Source organism: Bufo gargarizans, chromosome 1 (genome assembly GCF_014858855.1).
Source record: "Bufo gargarizans isolate SCDJY-AF-19 chromosome 1, ASM1485885v1, whole genome shotgun sequence".
Taxonomy (NCBI): domain Eukaryota; kingdom Metazoa; phylum Chordata; class Amphibia; order Anura; family Bufonidae; genus Bufo; species Bufo gargarizans.
Window position 1 is genome coordinate 574,789,261 of NC_058080.1, and position 14,479 is coordinate 574,803,739.

Here is a 14,479-nt window from a genome sequence, read left to right on the forward strand (position 1 = left end):
TTTGTTGGCTGGCGACCTGGGGACTGTTGTGTACGGTCCAGGTCTGTTGGCGGCAGTTCCGGGGGGAGATACGGGCATCTATCTGGCAGTGCCTCCAGTGTTCTCTCTTCCAGTCTGCTCTGTTGGCTGGCGACCTGGGACTGTTGTGTACGGTCCAGGTCCGTTGGCGGCAGCTCTGGAGGGAGACACTGGTGGTTATCAGGCATTGCCCCTCCCCCCCTACCTGTTGTTTTGGTCCCACCAGCTTCCCTTTTCGGTTGGAGGGGGCTTTGAGGGGAGGGAGTGTCACGACCCCTGGTCATGGTCGTGACTCCTTGGGTGCCGCATGCTGTTGCCCGCGGTTTGGGAGTTCGTCAACCGCAGCTGGGGCACTTAGTTGTTTGCCTCAGGTGCGGTTGCCGCGGACAACAAGTGTGCGTGCGGTTGCCCTTGGCAACGTGTTTTATGTGCACTCCCTTTGTCGTTTTGTGGTGCACGAGGTTATGTGTTGTATGCACGTAGACACCTCCCTTCACCTGTGGTTGTCCGCGGCAACGTCTGTTGTTGTATGCATGTGGTGGCAGGGTTTCGGCCTGCGGGCTGTTCCCCAGAACATGGTGGCCACGCATGCCGTTGCTGGCGGTAACAGGTGAGTGGGTTGGTGTGGGTTATGTATTATGTGCACTTCCCCTTATATGTGTGTTTTCCCTTCTGTGTGCTGGAAGGGTTAACTTCCTTCCCAGTGTGTGTGATGTCACTGGGTGTGGTTGACTGGTGGGTGGGGCCTTTTGGCCTATAAAGCCTGAGTCTCTTGCAGGCTTCAGTTGGTTGCTCTCAGCCATGCTGGCTGGAGCAGCCTCCTGTCTCCTCCATCTGCCTGGTGAGGACCATCCTTCTGGTCATAAAACCTGTGTTGGGAATTTCTATGTTTCTTGGTGTTATCTAGGTGTGTGTGGGGTTATCTTGTTAGTGCAGCTTATGGTTTCCTGGTTTCCCTTGTATGTCTGGTGTGTGCTGTGTCCTTTATGTTGCTGTGGACATCAGCACTTGTTCATGGGTTCCAGGTTTGTGTGTCTATGGCAGGTAAGTGCAGGACTAGTCTCACTTACCTGTCATTTCCATATGTCTGTTGATGTTTCCCCTGTGTTGCTTGGCCGTTGAGACTCCTGCTCCCCCGTGCCTAGGAGGAGCAGGTCGTCTCACTCTGTCCCCTAGTACAGGGCCGACTTGAGGGCTCGTAGGGACTTTAAGGTTCCGGCGTATGAGTCCTCCTACCACCAAGGTCGGCTCATACAGATAGGAGACAGGGTCAGCGTTAGGGATGCAATAGGAGGTGACCTGCTCCCTAACTCTGTGGTCCCGGCCAAGGGGTAACCCTACCATTTCCTGGCACCGCACGGCTGGGGGTTTTCCCCACCGCCAGCCGTGACACATATATTTGAATTCAATACACTCCTACCTGAGGGCCTAAATGCAGAATTAGAAATGTTTGGCTTCCTATGAATCTCCTAGGGTAGGGGCCCTGTGTCCGATGGCGGATCAGAGTCCGGCTGTCTATCAGCACTCTGATCCCCCCTCGACTACGTGCCCTCTCCCCCATTACACCATCCACATTTACTATTCATTAATTATTGAATCCCTATCCAACTCTGAATTATACCTAGGATACCACGATACCACCTTACTGAATTTTTATTAAATCATGGAACACACCTAGGATTTTAGAATTAGATTACACCATTTTTTATATTTAATTTATTTTTATTTTATTTATTTTTTAACATATTTTTTATATTACCATATATTACTCACCCAACATATATTTTATTGTCATTTCTATTCCATTGGCATTTTTTATATACTTCTTTATATACATTTCTATCTACCTATACCTATTCTTATATGTATTCTTGAATCAGACACCATTGGCAGACTGGGGGCAGTTTAGCATTCCATGCAGAATCCACCCCATTTTTTTCCACACCCCCAGGATAAACTATTTAAGAGACTTTGGCAGAAGACACGGGCTACCACTGAGGAAGAAGTTAGTAGACTTCGAAACGCGTCTGGGTGCCCTGCCAGTCTGCCAAATCTTGCTATAAACATTGACAAGAGGATTATAAAGTACAGCGGAATAGGAGGACTAAAGAGCACAGCGCAACCTTTCTGCCTGATAACCATCGCTGTGAGGGCTATTCTCCACCAGCATCTATTAGATACGGCACACGTGACTACTCTCCCTGTTCAGCGGCACGAACGGACGGACCTCAAGCGTGCGCAAACAGCACGTGGCACGCCGACTGCCGAAAGCTGCTGGAGAAGGATACAAGGTGCCTGCAACCTCAGGAGATCGCCCGGACAGGTAACTTCAGCGGGCCGCTCACATACTCCAGGAGGTCCATCCGACAGGTAATTTCAGCGGAGCACATCCCAGCCATAGTGGGACGCCACTGCTGGTGGATGTATGGCCCGCTGACTTTTACTTTGATTTTTACCTGATTTTTACTTGTATTTACTCGGATATATATTCTACATGGGATCTCACAATATTATTTACCACTTAAGTCACTGCTACTGGCTACAGGCTGCGGATTTACATCTATATGATGAACTGCATATATCCTGTTTGGAGGCATATTGTATGACATTATTGACTATTATTTTTTGGAACTATCTACATCCTGACTGGAGTCATATTTATTAAATTTTCTCCACACTTGATGAACTTGTATCTTATTTTAACCATCTGTACCGCTTATATGAAATAAGAGTAAACCGGACCATCTTCACCTTATCATCTGCGATCAATTGACATTTGACTCTTTTGTTTAAAAATTTTTCCCCTGATCAACATAAAGATCCTTTTACCACACCCCCCCTCTTATATATATATTACATATATATTTTTTATGATACACTCTTATCACCATTTTTTACCTATAAGTACCAATTAAATCATACTTTTTCTACTTCCAGATACTAGTGTGCCAATCTTATATCTTGTATTCATAAATAGCATGGTGTAGTAGCCGGAGATGAGATTCCCTCCACTGTTCACAAGGTACAGCTTTACAAACTCTTACCCATCCTTGTAGGACATCTTCAGTAGCTATGGAAATATTTAGTTTTTTCCCCCATTTCCTAAAAAGAGTTGATGCTAACATTTTATTTCCTGATTCCCTTAATGTTTGATAAATATGTGAGATAGATAGTTTCGTGTTTATCGTCCCTAAAGAAAATATTAGGGAGGTTTTGTCACACTCCCCCGCGACATCCCATAATCTTTGTTTGCAAAAATTGGATATTTGTTGGAAGGGAAGGAAGTGTGAACTGTCCAGATCATATATACTGCAAATTTCAGGGAAGGTGAGATACCGTTTCTCTGTAACATGTAGGAGGTTTTGGAAAGAGGTAATTCCTCTAGTCCTCCACTCAACAAACATTTTGTTAGTCGTCCCCTGTGGGAATTCGGGGTGTCGCCACAGATCCATTATTCTAGATGCAAGAAATTATTTTTTAGCCAGTTTATGTGCTTCCTTCCATGCTACCATGGTATCCCTGATTATTATTGAATGCTTTAGATATGGCATTAACGCTTGTCTCCTCGTATGTAGCATTGTAGCTAGGGACCATGGGCGTGTTAATTGAGTTTCCAAAGCAAAATTGGAATAGTGTTGTGTTATATAAATCCAATCCATGCAGTGTCTAGGAAGACACGACAAATTATATAGCCTAATGTTTGGTATATTCAGGCCTCCCTTATCTCTAGGCAGCATTAACTTTCAAATAGCTATGCAAGGTTTCTTCCCTGACCACAGAAAATTGGTAAACACAGATTGAAGCTCCTTGACATCTGCATGTTTTAAAAGCATTGGAATAGTTTGGAGGGGATATAGCAGCTTGGGGAAACAAACCATTTTTATCTGGTGACTTCTGCCCGTCAGTGACAGTGGGAGGTTTTGCCATCTTTTGAGATCTTTTGTGATCGTTTTAAAGAGGGGAAGATAATTTAGGTTATAGAGTGAGGTAGTCGATTTCCTTATTTTGATGCCTAGATATGTAATATAAGAGTTGCTTATCGGAACTCTTTTACAGTTTTCTGGGAGTATGTCTTTCACTTTTGAGGTTGTTAGGGGCATCAACATACACTTGTCGATGTTTATCTTAAAGGCCGAAACTGGCTCAAAAGAGTCCAAAAGTTGTAGGACCCCCTCAAGATCTTCCATGGGGTCTGCCAAAAATAGTAGCAGATCATCTGCAAAAAGTGATGTCTGTACTTCCTGATTGCCTATTTTGATTCCCTTAAAGATATCTCCTCCCTCTAGTATACGGACTAGTGGTTCCAGGGCCAAGTTGAATAGGAGAGGGGATTGAGGACACCCTTGGCGAGTTCCTCTACAAAGTGGAAAAGGGGATGATAGGAAACCTGGAATCGCAACTCGGGCCTGGGGGGCGGTATATAAGGCTGATTCAAATGTTCTAAATGAACCGGAGAATTGCATCCTATCCAGGACCTCATCCAGCCAATCCCATCTGACATTATGAAACGCCTTCTCCGTATCTATTGCCAGCAACGTCGGCGAATGACAATTACACAGCTTCCATTGTACTGCATCCAACACCGTCAGAACCTTACATATGTTGGACACTGCTGATCTACCCTTCATAAAGCCAGACTAGGACGGAGACACCAAATCCGGCATGATGTTAGAAAGCCTGTCAGCCATAATTTTGGCCGCTAATTTAAGGTCCACATTTATCAGCGATATCTGGCGATATGAAGAAGATTGTAGTGTATTTTTGCCTGGTTTGGGGATTAATTTTATGTGTGCTAGATTGTCTGTTGCCGATAGTGGGGTGCCTGTCAATAAACCATTAAATACCGCCGCCAGTGGGCTTTTAAGTTCCTCACTCATCATCTTATAGAATTCGCCGGTATATCCGTCAGGGCCCGGAGCCCTATGTAAATGTAGTTTTTTAATGGCTGTGAGTATCTCATCCTCTGGGGAGTTCAAGGATTCCAATTGATTCTCAGTGGGCGCCGGCAGAGATACACAATGTGATAGGAATGTCGACAAGGATGTCGGGGGCCCAGGGTTTTTATATAGTGTCTTACAAACAAGTCACCTAGAATAGCTTCAATTTTATCTGGCTTGTTGTGTATTGTTCCATGAGAATCGTCCATTCTCAAAATGTGATGTTGTCGTCTGGAATTTCTTATTACATTGGCCAATAGTTTACCTGACTTATTGCCCCCTCTGAAGAATTTTGCTTCTAAACTGGACATATCTAGTTGCACTTTCCGCTCGTACCACAATTCATATTCCCGTTTCGCCTGCTCCCATGTCTTTTTTGTCTGTTCAGTTAGCAAATTTAGATGTGCTGTGTACGCTTTCCTTAGAAAAAAGCTTAATTCCTGTAATTGCTGAGCTACTTTGATCCTGCCTCTAAGTACCTCTTTGGCCGTATCCCAGTACAGGGATGGATTATCTATACTTGAGGTATTATCCCCTTTAAATTCTAGGTACCATTCTCAAAGAATATCCTTGAAATTATCGTCATTGTATAAATGGGAGGGGAATCGCCAGACAATACTCTGACCTTTTGGTAATATATTCAAAAGGGAAATGGATATGGGACTGTGGTCAGATATTATCATACTGTGAATTTGAGAATCGATTAAGAGTCTGCTATCAGGAAGTAATCAATTTTAGACCAAGGATTCATAAACCTCCAAATATCTGTTAGGGCAGTGTCATGAACATGTGTTAGACCTGAGTGTGTATCAGCACTCCGTAATTTCTTTGCTTAAAGCCTTTGTCAAATAACAGGTTATGGTAGCTGTTATTTGACAAAGGCACATACTTGTGCCGAAACGCGCGTCACAAATGGGTGACGAATAAAGAAGTTCCCTTTCAGCAAAGAAATTACGGAGTGCTGGTCTTTTATTACAAGTATATGGGGATTCGACCTGCTGACTGCGCACCTGGATCCTAAAGGAAGCACAGTGCCGTCCATTTGTTCTTAATCAATACTCCTGAATGTGTATCAGTTCTCTTTCTGTCCTCAGCAGTTTTGACAACCGTATTAAAGTCGCCACCTACGATCTTCGCTGGCACTAGATCCTTATTAAATCTGACTGTGAGGTCTGTAAAAAACTGTATATTGTCCCCATTAGGTCCGTAAATATTGTAGAGGCTAATCTCACCAGCATCTGTGTTCAAGTGTAAAGAGCACCACGTCCCACTATCATCGGATTCTGATCTAAGGATATCATACGCTAGATTTTTGTGCAAGAGTATGAGTACCCCCGCTTTGTGTTTGACTGCTGGCGACCCCACTACTTTCCCCACCCATGATTTCTCCATCCTATGAAAATCATCCATTAATAAATGGGTCTCCTGTAGCATAGCTATATCGGCTCGGAGGCGTTTTAGGCGCCTCAAAATCTTATTACGCTTTTGTGGGGAGCGCAACCCCTTAACATTCCATGAGACAATCTTTATAATAGTGCCATAATGAATAACGCATCCCTGAAATGGTCAAAAGCAGACATCTGACATTTTCCCACCCTTCTTTGTAACCCTCCCTTTTAACCCCTAAACTGAAAGGACCCATAACCTTAAACTCTAACTTAGAAAGAGCAAGGAATGCCAAATAGTATATCAGAGGCCTCCTCACAGCTCTTACTCACTTTTTTCCTCATGTGAAATCAAACCCAACAACAGTTGTGCACCACTTCCCGGCACTAGGCAAAGCATCCTGATATATTCATACTACCCTACCCCTCATGACTTCTAATGACCAGAGTTGACAAAAGGCCTTTTAAGGTCCTAAAACTAAACTAGGTAAATTCCCTCCCCACATTTTTCAAGGAAGCTATAAAACATTGTATAGTCACCGCTAATAGCCCTTGATCATGTCCTCATATGCTGGAACATCTTTATGAACGAGCGGCAAGTTCCTCAGCGAACCCTGCCATATCTTCCTGTCTGCTCCCGGTCATCTGCAGAGTTTTTAGCAACACGATCACCTGTACGGAAGTCTGTAAAATAACTTTCTGATGCTTTCTTGTTTTGATCGCGTTGACTGCCAACACTGGGGTCAAAGATCCCCTCCATCTCGACAGCTGCCTCTTCAGGTGATGTAAAAATCGAGCCGGATCCATCAGGTTTGAAGACTTTCAAAGTCGCTGGGTAGAGTAATGTAAATATGATGTTGTTACGATGGAGTTGAGTACACATCGGTGAGAAGCCTTTGCACTTCTTTGTAACTTCTGCGGAATAATCTCCAAAGATAAGAATCTTCATCCCTCTAAGCATGACAGGTTCTTTGCGGGCTTTAAAGGCTTTAAGAACAGCCTCCTTGTCTGTGTAGTCCAAGTAACGCATAATTACATGTCTCGATTTGTTCAACTGGTGTTTTTGGGGGGATAGAGCGGGTCCCACTCTGTGTGCGCATTCCACTTTACACTGGTGCGATAACCCCAGGACACGTGGTAGCTCTAATTCGTAAATGGATCGCAAGTTTCCTTGTGGTATGGATTCTTGTAGCCCCACCACTCTTAGGTTGTTGCGCCTGGACCCATTTTCTAGCTTTTCCCACAAGCACCTGTTTTCAGCTTGGGTTACCTGATGCTTATGCAGGATCGATTCAGTGGTGTCCTCGATCACTTGTATTCGGCCTTCCGCCTCTGTCAGCCATGTGTCATGTTACTGCACTTCTTCTTGAAGCTGCTGCATTACATTTGTGACTGAAGTATCCAGAGTTTCCTGCAGGTCTGGGGCTAGATGCGAAGCCACTTCTACTGCCAGCTGTCACGGGAAGGGAAGGTAGAAGGAAGTGCACCCCCTAGACTGCCACCCTCAACTCTGTCCCTGCCTACTTGCACCACCCGCCCTAGGTGACAGGGCGCAACTGGGCGATGGTCCCTAACCTCCGTAAGTGCCGGGTAGGGGAGGAAGGAACAGACAGGGTACAGGACAGCTAGGCAGAGAATGGTGCGTGAGATGCAGGCAGACAAATGGACAAGGAAGTGGACAAGAGAGAGGTACCCTGTAAAGTAGAAGGCGAAGGCGGGTCAGCTAGCCGAGGTCAGTCCGGGAGGTCACGTCAATACAAAGGGAAGAGGCAGGTGGCAAATCCGAGAACGAGCCGAGGTCAGAATCCGAGATGTAGCATCAAAACCAAGGGAGCAGGCAAAGGGAGGTCAGGAAACGGTCAAGGTCAAATTCCAGAGGTCAATCAATAGAGTAGCTAACAATACACACAGCCTAAGAGACTAAAATCACAGGCAACCTGTAGCCAGCAGGCCGCCTGTATTTATAGTGGGGAGTGAGGGACATGTGACGTGGCCAGCGTCACATGACTGACAGACAGACAAGTCAAGCACCGAGTGATCAGCTCGGCGCTCAAGGCAGACCTAGGAGCAGGGAGCCTCCCAGCTAGCAAAGCCGCCCTGGGAACGAGGACAAACACAGATCCTTGCTCCCGAAGCTAAGCAGCAGGTCTGCGGCTGATGGAAGACTTAGTGCGCCTTCGGCGCCCGGTTACAGCCAGCTCTTTATAGTCGATCTTGTACGATCGTGTATCAGTAATTTTCTCCCCCAGCGAGTCAGGAGCATGCATAGGTTATGTCGCGGTCTCCGTCTCTTGTGAGCTGGGCACCATGATGAGAGGGGCCGGCTCGTCACACCGCGCTGGGGAGGTTGCTTTGCCTCTTGTTTTCTTACCCATGCTGAAGATAAATCGGTCCATGCACTGAGGCTGAACTCACAGTGAATCTCCGAAAACTGGTTCTCAATGTAGCACAGGCAATATGATCAGATTAGTGTTGTACTACCGCGGAGGTCGCACGCCACACTTCTTCACATGTCGGCGCCGGAACCGGAAGTATATTCTTGTTTTAGAATATGACGAATATTCTAAAAAACTATATATATCAATATAGCAAATATATTCGTTATTTAGAATATTCGTACATTTTTTTTCAATATGAAAAAATGATTCCTTCCAGCTTAATTTGCTTGTGGGCCAATGACTCATTGGCCCACAGGCAAGAAGCAGTGAGGAATCATGTTTTCAGATGTTTAAAATTCACGAATATTCAATATAGCGAATATATAGCACTATATTAGAAATATTTGCAAATTCTCAAAGTTGCAATATTCCCCCAAAAAAATCGTTATTCGAATATTCACGCTCAACACTACTGGTCACATGACACAGCTGAGGATCAGAAGGGAGATTATAACTCACAAATAGTCATGAGAAGTTTACATTCACTACGGATTACATCATGCACTTTTCTGGCAGGTCAGAGAATACACATTTTTGCAAGAGTTCCTCTTTAAATGTTGACCATTTGAGCTGAGATACCAGGACACAAAAAAAGCATTGTCACAGTGCCATCCAAGTCACCAGATGTGTCAGAAAACAAGCACTATTGGAAACATCAAAAGATGACCGTGATATCTACACAATTGCAGCACCCAGCAAAGACCCCAGGCAGAGGAGGATTGTCTGCTACCTTTAAAGGGGTATTACAATCTAAGACAATGGGGGCACATAGCTAGGATATGCCCGATTGTCTGAGAGATGCAGGTCTCACCTCTGGGTGCACAAGCGTGGTGCGCTCCCTTTCATTTCTATGGGGCCAATGGAAATAGCAGAGCCAGCGCTCAGCATTTTACAGCGGCTCCATGGAAAGGAAGGGAGGACAGCCGTGCATGCATAGTGTGCCCTCCGTGACTTTGAAGGCTCAGTTTAGGGGATAGGTGGGACCTGCACTCACCAATCAGACAATGGTGGCATATCTTAGCAATATTCCCCCATTGTCTGAGATGACAAAACATCTTTGCTACAGAGGGGAGCTGGTGAGCAGCATTTTTAAACAATCCAGAGACTTCCATTTAGCATCTTGATTAAAGGACATCTGTCAGCAGATTTGTACCTATGAAACTGGCTGACCTGTTGCATGTGCGCTAGGCAGCTGAAGACATCTGTGTTGGTGCTATGCCCATATATGTTTTAATATATGCAAATTAGTCTCTAGGAGCAATGAGGGCGTTGCCTTTACACTTAGAGGCTCTGCTGTCTCTGCAACTACCGCATCCTCTGCACTTTAACAGGGTCAGGTGTGATACCGTAAAGGCTGGGTTCACATTACGTTTTTTCTCATCTTTTTAACGTATACAAAAAATGTATACATTAAACAGATGCCCCAGACTGATGCCATACAGTGTCAGCTGTTCACCGTTAAGTTCCATTGTAAAAAAATAAAAATATATACTTTTTTTTACTGGACTCTGTAGGATACAAGAACATGGTGTGCTGTGTTTTTATATCCTTTTTTTCTCAAACCTATACATAACACGGAGGCATAAAACATGATGTGAACCCAGCCTTAGACCCCTCACACGGGTGAGTTTTCTACAGAACACCTAACCCAAACCCAAACTTCAGTGAAGAAGTCCAGGTTCGGGTCTGGGTACCACATTCAGATAAAAACTGAATGCCGCAATGCAATTGCAGTCAAAACTGGCCCATATTGCGTGCGCACTCGCGCGGGTTTCCTGCAATGCACACGCGACGCATCTGGAGCAAATCCGGGACGCCCGTGTTAAAGAGGCCTTACACTGCCTGGCCCTGTCAATCAAAGTAGAGAGGACCTGACAGTTGCAGAGAGAGCAGAGCCTCTAAGTGTAACAACAGCAGCCTTGTTGCTCCTAGAAGCTAATTTGCATATATTAAAATGGTGCATTTCTTCAGTGCAAGATAAGATGCAACATGTCAGAATTGAAGGACATATGGATTCTGGTTTGCTAAGGGTACTTTCACACTAGCGTTTTTGTTGGATCCGGCAGGGTCCAGCAAAAATGCTTCCTTTACTGATAATACAATCACATGCATCTGTTATCAACGAATCCGGTTGTATTATCTTTAACATTACCAAGATGAATCCATCATTAACTCCATTGAAATGGGGGACGGATCAGTTTTCTATTGTGGCAGATTGTAGCAGAGAAAACTGATCCATTGCCAATTGACTTGCATTGGGGTGGTGCCAGATCCGTCTTGCATGCGCATCCCAAGACGGAAAGCAAAATACAACATGTTGCGGTTTGCTCTCTGGTTTGGGAATGCAACTAAACAGAACGGAATGCATTTTGGAGCTGTCACGGTAGGTGAGGAAGGGGAAGAAAACCAAATACAACAAAAGCAACAAAACACCAGACTAGGCCCCAAAGCTAGGGAACAGGGAACGGTCACCACCTGACAATCCCTGAGTCTTTCCCTGACTGCTGACAACATGAGCAAATCCTAAAGGTGGAAGTACCCATGCACTGGAACCTAAGCCTAGTTGAAACTGAAACAAACCCTCAGCTAGGGAGCTGGAGATAAGGCAACCGGTTCCTAGCGCTTGGTGGAGGAACCAGCGTCTTCCTGAGGCCTAGTCAAAACACACAACAAAAGGGAAGGAATAGGACTTAGCTTAAGACGGACGGGCAGCAGGAGATCCACCAAACACCAGCTGAGAACTCCAGAAGCAAATATAAACCGCAAGGGCTATAGTGAGAGGCGGGTATAAATAGCACCACTAAATAGCTAATGAGCAGAACCTGCCCAAAACCACAACAAAGAGAAACAGAACGATCTGTCAGATAGACTCATGTGTAGCAAGTCTGTCAGATCTTCTCAGGGCTCTCACAGGGCAGGGCAGGGCGTGACAGGAGCATTCCGTTCTGTTCAGTTCAATTTTGTCCCAATTGACAATGAATAGGGGCAAAACTGAAGCATTTTTTTACGGTATTGAGCCCCTATGACGGAACTCAATACCGTAAAACTTAAACGCTAGTGTGAAAGTACCCTAAAAAAGTAATTTTTTGAGAAAGTTTACCTTTAACCAGGATTATGTTCCCAAGCACAAGATCCAAGTGCCTTTCCAGGTATGGAAAATGATTTACAAAACAGCTTAGAATTATATAACATTTTACAGAAGTCATAGTCACCTTACTGACTCTGCCATGCTGGCGCCAGCACTTCTTGAGTATCCACCACCTTCTCCCTCTCAACATGGATGTGTGACCACTGCAGCCAGCCATTAACATTCTAAGCTTGACAACCACTTTAAAGCAACACAGGAGTGGTTGAGTAAAAAAGCAGATGTTCGCAATCCAGCCGTGGCTGTAACAAGTGGTAGCGTCATTGGGTTGAAGAATTATGCAAGCAATGAATTGTGAGTGTGGCAGGAAAATCAAATAATACAACCCCTATCCACATATATTATAGTATATATGCTATTTATAGAGGGGTCCTGCTTGTGACTCCCTTTTCGAGCTAGCCCTGACAGACCCCGTGTCCACTAGTTTCTATGCAGAGAGTTTGAGACAACACACATAAGACAGCATGCATGTCTGCAATATAATTCCTGGCTGGAACAATCTATGTATTAGTCATTTATAAGGCCAGTTTTACAGGTGTATTACAGATAAAAAATTTCATTTAACATTGTGTCTGATCACCGAAACTAACAGCATCATAAAGATGTATGATGACTTGCAGTAATAATACACTTATGTAAAATTGGCCTGATCTAGGCATGGCATTTTTGGAGGTTGAATACTTTTAAAGGTGTTGTCCATGGACATCACATGGACTGAAAATATGGCTGGTTAAAATAGAACTCTGGTCCTAGGCTCATGTATCTCTGTATCCAAATAACACCAATACACTGAAATATGGGTGAAGTGGGTTGGCCAAAGCTTTATTACATATATGAATCATACTTATGAACCAAACACTTGTTGCCATATCCAAACATCTTTTCATACATGCATCTTCAACTCTTTGCACAAATACCAATCCGCTGAGAAGCAGTCGGTGGATGAAAAATCAGTGCCTCAAAACCGCCAAACCGCCAAAGATAAGGCGGTGTAAACCCTCCACCACCACCACTGGAAAAGACCCTGCAATCCAGCAGCTGTGGCCATGCTTTCACACTATAGGAAAAAGCACTAGCCTATGTGCGTTCCCACAGTCCCGTCCACCAGAGAGGCCAGTGCTTTATGCTATAGTGTGCAAGCACGACCAGCGCTGCTGGATTGCAGGGTGGTCGTAACCATGGGAACAAGCAGTGTATAATGTGATGGAAAAATGAATCCAGCCAGCAAAGGAAACAATATGGATAATCATGATACATTAATAAGTGCCTTGTATTAGCATTAATTACGTGATAAATGCCAATTACTAAGATCTAAGAAGAACGAGAATATTTCTAAGAAATATAAAGGGAAAAACTGGGATAGACTTCTTGATATTTTATTTTCAACTGTGGAAAAAACTAATATAGCACAAATTTTCCAATATAGAAGTATTGAAATTTGAGTGTCAACAGAGTTGCAGGGGAGGGATAGAGGGGTTTATTCCTTTTTCCCGAATGTCCTTAAATGTTAAATATTGTAATGACTGGGAGAAAACGTCTGTATGTGGGTAAGTAACTGGCTCAATGATAGAAAACAGAGGGTGGTTATTAACGGTACACACTCAGATTGGGTCACTGTCACTAGTGGTACCTCAGGGGTCAGTATTGGGCCCTATTCTCTTCAATATATTTATTAATGATCTTGTAGAAGGCTTGCACAGCAAAATATAAATTTTTGCAGATGACACTAAACTGTGTAAAGTAATTAACACGGAAGAGGACAGTATACTACTACAGAGGGATCTGGATAGATTGGAGGCTTGGGCAGATGAGGTTTAACACTGACAAATGTAAGGTTATGCACATGGTAAGGAATAATGCAAGTCACCCGTACATACTAAATGGTAAAACACTGGGTAACACTGACATGGAAAAGGATCTAGGAATTTTAATAAACAGCAAACTAAGCAGTAAAAATCAGTGTCGGGCAGCTGCTGCCAAGGCCGATAAGATAATGGGTTGCATCAAAAGGGGCATAGAGGTCCGTAATGAGAACATAGTCCTACCACTTTACAAATAACTAGTCAGACCACACATGGAGTACTGTGTACAGTTCTGGGCTCCTGTGAACAAGGCAGACATAGCAGAGCTGGAGAGGGTTCAGAGGAGGGCAACTAAAGTAATAACAGGAATGGGGCAACTACAGTACCCTGAAAGATTATCAACATTAGGGTTATTCACTTTAGAAAAAAGACGACTGAGGGGAGATCTAATTACTATGTAAAAATATATCAGGGGTCAGTACAGAGATCTCTCCCATCAGCTATTTATCCCCAGGACTGTGACTGTGACGAGGGGACATCCTCTGCGTCTGGAGGAAAGAAGGTTTGTACACAAACATAGAAAAGGATTCTTTATGGTAAGAGCACAAGAGTACAATAAAATAATTCAAGAGGGGCTTGGATGAATTTCTGGAGTGTAAATATATTACAGGCTATAGCTACTAGAGAGGGGTCATTGATCCAGGGAGTTATTCTGATTGCCTTATTGGAGTCGGGAAGGAATTTTTCCCCCATA